The sequence below is a fragment of the Amblyraja radiata genome, chromosome 15 (genome assembly GCF_010909765.2).
Source record: "Amblyraja radiata isolate CabotCenter1 chromosome 15, sAmbRad1.1.pri, whole genome shotgun sequence".
In the NCBI taxonomy this organism is placed as follows: domain Eukaryota; kingdom Metazoa; phylum Chordata; class Chondrichthyes; order Rajiformes; family Rajidae; genus Amblyraja; species Amblyraja radiata.
Window position 1 is genome coordinate 39,239,507 of NC_045970.1, and position 8,903 is coordinate 39,248,409.

Here is an 8,903-nt window from a genome sequence, read left to right on the forward strand (position 1 = left end):
AACGCGCAACAAGATCGGTCAGGACAGTCAAGACTTTATTAAAGAGCACTATTACAACAATTGTTGGGAACAATCCAACCCATCTGCTCCTTATATACCGAGTTCCCTTTTGATGTGCAGCTCCTTCCCGCAGGCACGCGATGGTTACATGGTCCTATAACAATCATGGATCGATCACCACTGGAAGCCGCACGTTAACAAATACATTTCAATCACACCCAGTGGGAGACAGAGTCTGAAGAAGGGTCTTGACCCGAAATGTCACCCTTTCCTTCTGGATGTTTTCAAGGGAGAGTTGGATATAGTTCTTAGGGCTAATGGAATCAAGTGATGTGAAAAAAAAGCAGGAACTGGGGTACTGATTTTGGATGATCAGCCATGATCACATTGAATGGTGGTGCTGGCTCCAAGGGCCGAATGGCACCTGTTTTCTATGTTTATCTGCAGTGATGCTGCCTGGTTCCGCTGAGTTACACGAACGTTTTGTGTCCATCTTTGGGGAGACCGCGAGATGTCTTGTTACCTGTTAGATCTCATTTTATTGTAATTGCCATCTGTTCTTTCACAACTACCTTACGACAAGTTTCTCTCCCAGGGAAGGGGTATCAACAAACGGAGGGCACAGGTTTAAGGCGAGGGGAATGGTTTAACAGATACCTGGCTGGCAACCTTTCCTTACTTTTCCTTACTGTAATGGGGTGACCAGAACTGCACACAATACCCCAAATGTGGCCAAACCAAATTCCTGTGAAGCTGCAGGGAGAAAGATTTACAGCTATTGGACAAACTTTGATGGTGGGTGTATGGAACGAGCTTCCAGAGTTGGTAGTTGACGCTGGTGCTATAACTGCATTTAAAATAATTTGCATTGGCACACGTTCAGGAAAAGTTTAGAGGGATAGCGGGCAGTTGGGACTAGCGAAGATGAGGCATCTTGGTTGGCATGGACGAGTTGGGCCGAAGGGCCTGATTCTGTGCTGAATGACTTATGGGACTGATCCACTTTAAGGGACCAGTGAAGGTAGTAGTTCCAACGGCTCCAGGGGACCGGGTTTCCATCCTGACCTTGTGCTGTCTGTGTGGAGCTTGCATGTGTCTCCCTGTCACTACGGGGGTTTCCCCTGGGTGCTCAACTTCCCCCCCCCCCCCCGTGCAGGTGGGTGCCAGGAGAAGTGGCAAATGATGCAAACATCTACAGGTGTACGGTAGAGAGGACATACACTGGTCACATCACGGCCTGGTTCAGTAACTCGAATGCCCAGGAGCGAAGGAGACCACAGAGAGTGGTGGACAATGGGCCATCACAGGTACTGACCATCAAAGGGATCTACACGAAGTGCTGTCTCACAAAGACATCTAGCATCATCAAAGACCCACACCACCCTGGCCACGCTCGCTGCTACCATCGGGAAGAAGGTACAGGAGCCTGAAAACCGCGACCTCCAGGTTCAAGAACAGCTTCTTCCCAGCAACCATTAGGCTCTTGAACACTGCACAACACTAACCTCAGCAACTGCGATCGTTTACAGACTGTCTCTGGTTGCACTATGGACATTGGTTTCGAACTATTATGGTTACCTAATATCACTGTTATTAATTTATTGTATTGATAATTATAATATTTATCTGTGTTGTGTTAACGGGCCAGTTAAGCTGCAGCAAGTAAGGATTTCATTGTTCAGTTGGTACATAAGACAATTAAACACTTGAACGTGTGAGAGAGAGTCGGTTATAGGGGTAAACTCATGAGACAGCGTGTCGGACGGAACTGCAGATACTGGTTTATACCGAAGATAGACACAAAGTGCTGGAGTAACGCAGCGGGTCAGGCAGCATCTCTGGAGATAAGGGATGGGTGACGTTTCAGGTCGGGGGGAGTGCAAGTGGGAAAAGACCAGATCAAATCATGCCGGCAATAGATGAACAAGGGAGGATGGAGCCCACAATGGTCCATTGTTGGCTGTGGAAGAGGTGATAACGAAGGGATACAGGAATGTGAACCGTAGAACTGGTGGGGTGGGGGGACGACGACTAGGATGAGGGAGGAATTGCTGGATGACTAGGGTGGGACTGCGAGGGGAAATGAGTGCTACGAACGCTAGTGTAGGTTTGATCATAGAATTTAACTAAACTAGACTCAGGCATCATTCATTGGTCTGCTGTGAATCGCACGGTGGGCAAAGTGCCCACTAGGTGGCACATTAGTACAACACGGCCACAGCCAGATATAGCGGCTGTTGGGCTACGTGTGAGTGACGTGCTGTGAGCAGATTGGCATTGTTACAATAGCACCCTTATTCCCACACAGTTGCTGCAGTGGGACATTATCTGCATGCCATTTCAGACCTGCCAGGAATTGCAGCCACATCCATCAAGATGCCTTCAGCTGGACGATGTTTTAATTAGAAACAAGGAACTGCAGGTGCTGGTTTACGGGGCGGCGGCAAAAGGTCCAGGAGTAACTTAGGGGGTCAGGCAGCATCTCTGGAGAGAAGGGATAGATGACCGTGTGTAGGAAGGCACTGCAGATGCTGGTTCATACCAAACGAAGATGGACACAAAGTGCTGGAGTAACTGCGGGTCAGGCAGCATCTCTGGAGCAAAGGGATGGGTGGGGTTTCGGGTCGGAGCTTTTCTTCAGCCTGAAAGTGGAGGGGGGATCTGGGGTGAGGAAAAGGCCAGAACACATCATGCTCGAGGCCCACTTTTTGGTCTTTCATTGGACTTTGTCCCGCAATCTGCCGATTAAAACCCCTCTCCTGTATCCACCACTTATTCACCTGGCTTTGCCTTGACCTCTCTTACAGTTTCACCCCCACCATCCTTTACTCCATCTCTTTACTTCACTCCCTCTCTTTACTCCATCTGTCTGAAGAAGGGTCCCGACTCGAAACGTTACCTGTCCATGTTCTCCAGAGATGCTGCCTGACCCGCTGAGTTTCTCCAGCACGTTGTGTCTGTCTGGTATAAACCAGCATTTCCCAGTTCCTTCCTACACACGGAGCAGAGAATGAGATGGCATTTTGTGTCGGTGATATTTTTAATTAGCCTGCAATCATCATGGGTCAAATCAAGTTGAGACAATCGTCCTATGCACCTGTATTCCCACTTTTCTCAACAACTTTATTGACCAAAAATCTCAAGTCACATGTTTAAAATTGGCAATGGTATGGTGAGGTACAGGTACAATGAAAATACTGCTTGCAGCGGCATCACAGGCACATGGACCTAGGCAACACAGACATAAATCATACATATATTACAGGTCCATCACCAATTTTCCGTCAACTGATGGTCCGGCATCCTTTAAGCCGGACAAAATTATGAGAATGCTCTTGAAATCCCCCCGAAAATGTGGCGCCCAGGCCGACCTCGTCCTCATCGGGACTTCCACGCTGGGCAACAAGTTGAATTTGCTCCCTGCGGCCGGGGCTGTGGAACTCCAGCCTGGCCGGAGTCGGCAGATTCGTTCCCATAGATGACTTCCGAGGCCAATTTTGCATGCCGGTATCTCGGTCCCCCCAGCAGCCTAGGCTGTTCGGCACCGTTTGACTCCTGTCGGAAGCCGTGAACTCCGTGATGTCTGACTTCAGGCAGCGAGAAGAAGCATGGCCCGGATTGTGAAGATCCTTGATGGCAGATGCTGCCTTCTTGGGGCAGTGCCTGGCGTAGATGCTTTCAACAGTGGGGTGGACCGGGCTGTGTCCACCTGCTGCCTCCTGTGTTCCTGTGCGTTGGAATTGCCATACCAGGCCAAGTTTGGAACTGCACAAACAGCACCTGTTGCTAATCGTAACACTGAGACTTGGGGGTAATAACGTTATTGAGGGACATTGGGAAAAGTGGGAGTGTGCAGCGAGGTACAGGCGGGGCTGACGAACCAGGTTCAATCGACAATAGGTACAGGAGTAGGTCATTTGGCCCTTCGGGCCAGCACCGCCATTCAATGTGATCATCCCCAATCAGTACCCCCGTTCCTGCCTTCTCCCCTCCAGCGTCAAGGTTCAAGCGTCTTCTTTTGTACCAATCAGTAAAGACATTGAAAACGTGATGAGCGGCCAGATTCCCCAGCTGATTCAGATCGATGCTTAACAACGGCCTACAGGTCACCCAGGGAAATGCAATGGTTTTTGCAACAGTCTCATTGATTGTGTTCATCTTCTTTTGGCCACATCAGCTGGGTACGTGTGTTTGTTCGAGTATATGTTCGTTTGAGTGTGTGTTCACGAGAGTGTGTTTATAGGTGTGCTTATCTGTTCGTCTTTGTGTATGGTTATATATGTGAGACTTGTTTGTATATCTATGTGTGACTGTTTCTTTTGTATATATGTATGTGTGCGTTTTTATTGTATTGTGTGTGTGCGCGCACATTTTCACATATTACGTTTCTGTGTTTATATGCATGTGTGTTTTGATGAATTATATGTGTGCAGTAATTATAAATAAATTTGTATTTTTAGTTATGTGTGTGTTTTTATCCATATATTGCGAGAATGTGTGTGCATGAGGGTGTGTTCACGCGTGAGTCTGTGCATGAGTGTGCGTGAACGTGTGTGTTTCCAGATGAACCAGAAGGTATGGAGCCGCGGGCTGTACCACATGCCCACCCACAGTAGTCTGGCATTTATTTACGGGGACAGAGCAACAGCCTTTCGCCTTTGCAGTGAGTCGTTATATCAGACATGGTTTCAAGTGAATCAGCACCATTGCGTTCCCGGAATAATAACGTGACTGAGAAACAAACACTCACCACTTCATATCTGCCTCCCAGATACCTAACCCAAACACACCCAGGGTGCAAAACATTTGTTGCCGGCATCTTTCTAGAATTACATGGTTTAAGGTGAGGGGTGGGGGAACTGAGGGGTAACATTTTCACACAAATGGTGGTGTGTGTATGTGTGGAACAAGCTGTAGCAGGTGGGACTAGTGTTGGTCGGTGTGGGTAGGTTGTGTCTTGTGTTTTTTTTTAACAATCAGTGCTGCCTTGTCCACATCTTGTAAAATAATAAATCAATTTTCCTTCCCGATAAAAATAAATAAAGTCATGAGAGGCAAAGATAGAATAAGACAGTCAGAATCTTTATTCCCACCCCCAAGATGGAAATGTCAAAGACTAGAGGGCACAACCTTGAGGGCATAATGGTGGCAGAATTTAAAGGACATGTACCGGGTAAATGTTTTACACGGAGGGTGGTTGATGCCTGGAAAATGCTGCTGGGACTGGTGGTGGAGGCAGATACAATAGTGGCGTTTAAGAGACTTTTGGATAGCTCTCCGTGGGGATATTGATCAAGTGCAGGGAGAAGAGATTAGGCATCATATTCAGCATGGACAGTATGGGCCGCAGGGCCTGTTCATGTGCTTTTCAGCAATTTATTTGGAGAACGCATTGGAAACCACATTAAGATCTTTCCTTGTAATTGTAATGATGTATGCATAATCTCTTCCTGACCTACTCTCCCCAAATGTCAAAACGTCAGTTCCCTCTCACTGTAACAGGGAACATGTGTTGGAATTGTGTGCATGCCCCAAATTCTGGCTTGCACTCACCTTTAAACACTCATACCTAATGACCTGAAATCACTTCAAGGAGCAGAAAACACACCAGTATTATTTCACAGTGGCTCAGCTGCCTCACAGTGCCAGAGATTCAGGTTCAATCCTGACCTCGGATGATATCTGTGTGGAGTTTGCATGTTCTCCCTGTGACCAGGTGGGTTTCCTCCCACATCCCAAAGACGTGCTGGTGTGTCGGTAAATTATCCCTCTGCAATGGGAAAGTGGGATAACATAGAACTAGTGTGGACGAGTGATCGATGGTCGGCAAGGGGGAGGGGGAGAGAATGCAGGGGTTACTTGAAAGTAGAGAAATCAGGGGTTACTTGAAAGTAGGTAAATCAATGTCATACCACTGCGTTGTAAGCCACCCAAGCAAAATATGCATGTACTGTAGCTTCACAGTGGAGGAGGCCCCGGGCAGAGTAAGGGAGATCATGCAAACTCCATACGAACAGCACCCGAGGTCAGGATCAAACCTGGGTGTCTGGCAGTGCGAGGCAGTAGCTCCATCCACCTGCGTCACCATGCCGCCGTGGCAATTGGGGTTTGATGGTGAATGTTATCAATATTAAATTCATAAATAGATACACAAAATGCTGGAGTAAGTCAGCGGGTCAGGCAGCATCTCTGGAAATCATGGATAGGTGGCGTTTCAGGTCGGGACCCTTCTGCAGACTGAAGATCTGCAGTTCCTTTTTTATTACATTCTAACTTTATAATTGTAGATTTTATTTAACTGCCTGAAATTAGTTGCAGTTATGGGATTTAAACCCACGTAGTTCCCTTTGGCTTTTGCTTGCTGATCCAGTTGCTTGCCCACTGCACCGCTAAATCTTTTAAACTGCACTGTGCCGACCCTTCTATGTCAAGAGGCATGTCTATCTCACTGAGATCATTGCTTGCTTGGAGATGTAACATCAACGGTAGGAGATGCTGAACTTTAGAACTCCCATTGCTTGCCCTTGATCAGGTAATGTGTGCATGTCCCTCTGAGACACATCTGCCCATGGGCAATAGCCCTCTCCTAGTCCCAACCCCCCCCCCCCCCCCCCCCCCCCCCAATGACACCAAGCCCAAATACCAATGCAATGACATAATACTCGAGCACACCATGACATCATCTCTAGGTGCAATATAATGACATCACATTCAAGTACACAATGACATCATATCCCAACCCATCGCAGCATGATGATATCATATCCAGGCACAGGTGCGATGACATCATACTTGGGCAAAATATGACATCATATCCAGGCACAACATTATGACATCACACTCAGCATAACACTATGTCATCATATCCCGGCGTAAACTGATGACATCATTGCTGTTGGAACACTAAGATCTCAGATTTGGAATATGGCGGCGTTTTTCCAGCAAATCTGAATGTTTTTTTGTTTGTAGTGAAACGAGTTTGGAGATTTCCTCCCAACTCTGGGGCTAACTCCGTGAATGCTTTGCCTTTTTTGTTCCACGTCTGTGCCTGTCCTCATTGTCAGAGGGAATAATGACAGCGGGGATCGTAGAGGGAGTAACACCATGGATGCAGGGCAAAGGGGGATGGGGAGACGGGGGAGAGGGGGGTGCAGAGGGAAGGGGTGTGGGGGGAAGGGGTGTGGAGTGAAGGGGTGGGTGGGGGGGGGGAAGGGGTGTGGAGTGAAGGGGTGGGTGGGGGGGGTGAAGGGGTGGGGGGGAAGGGGTGTGGAGTTAAGGGGTGGAAGGGGTGTGGAGTGAAGGGGTGGGGGGGAAGGGTGGGGGGGAAGGGGTGTGGGGGGAAGGGGTGTGGGAGACAGGGGTGGGGGGGAAGGGGTGTGGAGGGAAGGGGTGGGGGGGAAGGGGTGTGGGAGACAGGGGTGGGGGGGAAGGGGTGTGGAGGGAAGGGGTGGGGGGGGAAGGGGTGTGGGGAAGGGGTGGGGGAGACAGGGGGTGGGGGGGAAGGGGTGTGGGGGGGGAGGGGTGTGGGGAAGGGGTGGTGGAGACAGGGGTGTGGGGGGGAGGGGTGGTGGGAAGGGGTGGGGGAGACAGGGGTGTGGGGGGAAGGGGTGTGGGGAAGGGGTGTGGGGGGGAGGGGTGTGGGGAAGGGGTGTGGGGGGGAGGGGTGTGGGGAAGGGGTGTGGGGGGGAGGGGTGTGGGGAAGGGTTGTGGGGGAAGGGGTGTGGGGGGAAGGGGTGTGGGGGGAAGGGTTGTGGGGGGAAGGGGTTGTGGGGGGAAGGGGTGGGGGGGAAGGGGTGTGGGGGGAAGGGGTGTGGAGGAAGGGGTGTGGGGGAGGAAGGGGTGTGGGGAAGGTGTGGGGTGAAGGGGTGTGGAGGGAAGGGGTGTGGGGTGAAGGGGTGTGGAGGGAAGGGGTGTGTGGAGGGAAGGGGTGTGGAGGAGACGAGGTGTGGAGGTGACAAAGGGTGTACGGGACGGGGGTGCAGGGGAGACAATGGATAGGGTGGGTGGGGGTGGACGGGAGTAGGTGGGTGATCAAAGGGGTGGTGAGACAATGGGAGAAGAGGTGCGGGGAAAAGGGAGGGGGGGACAAAGGGTGTGGGGAAGGGCTGTGAGGGGATGGACATTGTGAGGCAGCCAGCCAGAGAGATGAGAGTCATACAGCACGGAAACAGGCCCTTCGGCCCAACTCCTTCATGCCGACCACGATGCCCAACTACACGAGTCCCACCTGTCCGCATTTGGCCCATAAATATCGGGGAGATTGAGGTTGAGGGGGATCAGGCACAGAAGCGGAGTTGAGGGCATCTGAGGTCGTGATGACTGGTGGGGTGGGGAATGCTGGACAGGTCCTTGTGTTGGCCCCCACCCCGTGGTGTCCTGGGGGCGAGGGTGGGATGGGGGGGGGGGGGGTGACACCCACTTTGTTGTACGACACGTCCACCGTCAATGATGCCACCCGTGCATTAGCCGACGACCTCGCATTGCATCTGTCGGCAGATGTGTCCGAGACTCCCTGCGATGCTCCTCCTGGCCTTAGTGCCGAGAGACGGGGTCTTTCAGTACCAGGGACAGCTCCAGCCCAGCCTGCTCTGCTGCCACAGGGCTGAGGAACACCATCGGACAGGGTTTGGGGACAGCGGCCGCTTTCGATGCCCGGTCCCGGGTACAGCGAGGCAGGGGACCAGACCTCGTCACGTACGGCCCTCCGCCACACCTTGTCCCGACAGCAAACCAACGCCGGTCACATCTATCCCACCCAATATACCTTTATTAAGCTTAGTGTAGAGATAAAAGAGTGTGTGTGAATATGGGAGTGAATGCGTGCGTGAATATGTGTGTGTAGGCATAAATGTGTGTATGTATGTATATGCGTGCATGTGTGTGTATGTAGTGCCCTTGTGTGT

The 8,903-nt window shown here is 50.9% G+C and overlaps 1 long non-coding RNA gene across 1 annotated transcript; it reads left to right on the forward strand.

Moving 5' to 3' along the window:
* On the forward strand, positions 1-4,463 carry LOC116981258. Its single transcript, XR_004414193.1, has 2 exons — positions 1-3,884; positions 4,003-4,463. It is a non-coding gene; the product is annotated as an uncharacterized LOC116981258 (long non-coding RNA).
* The last annotated feature ends 4,440 nt before the right edge of the window (positions 4,464-8,903 follow it).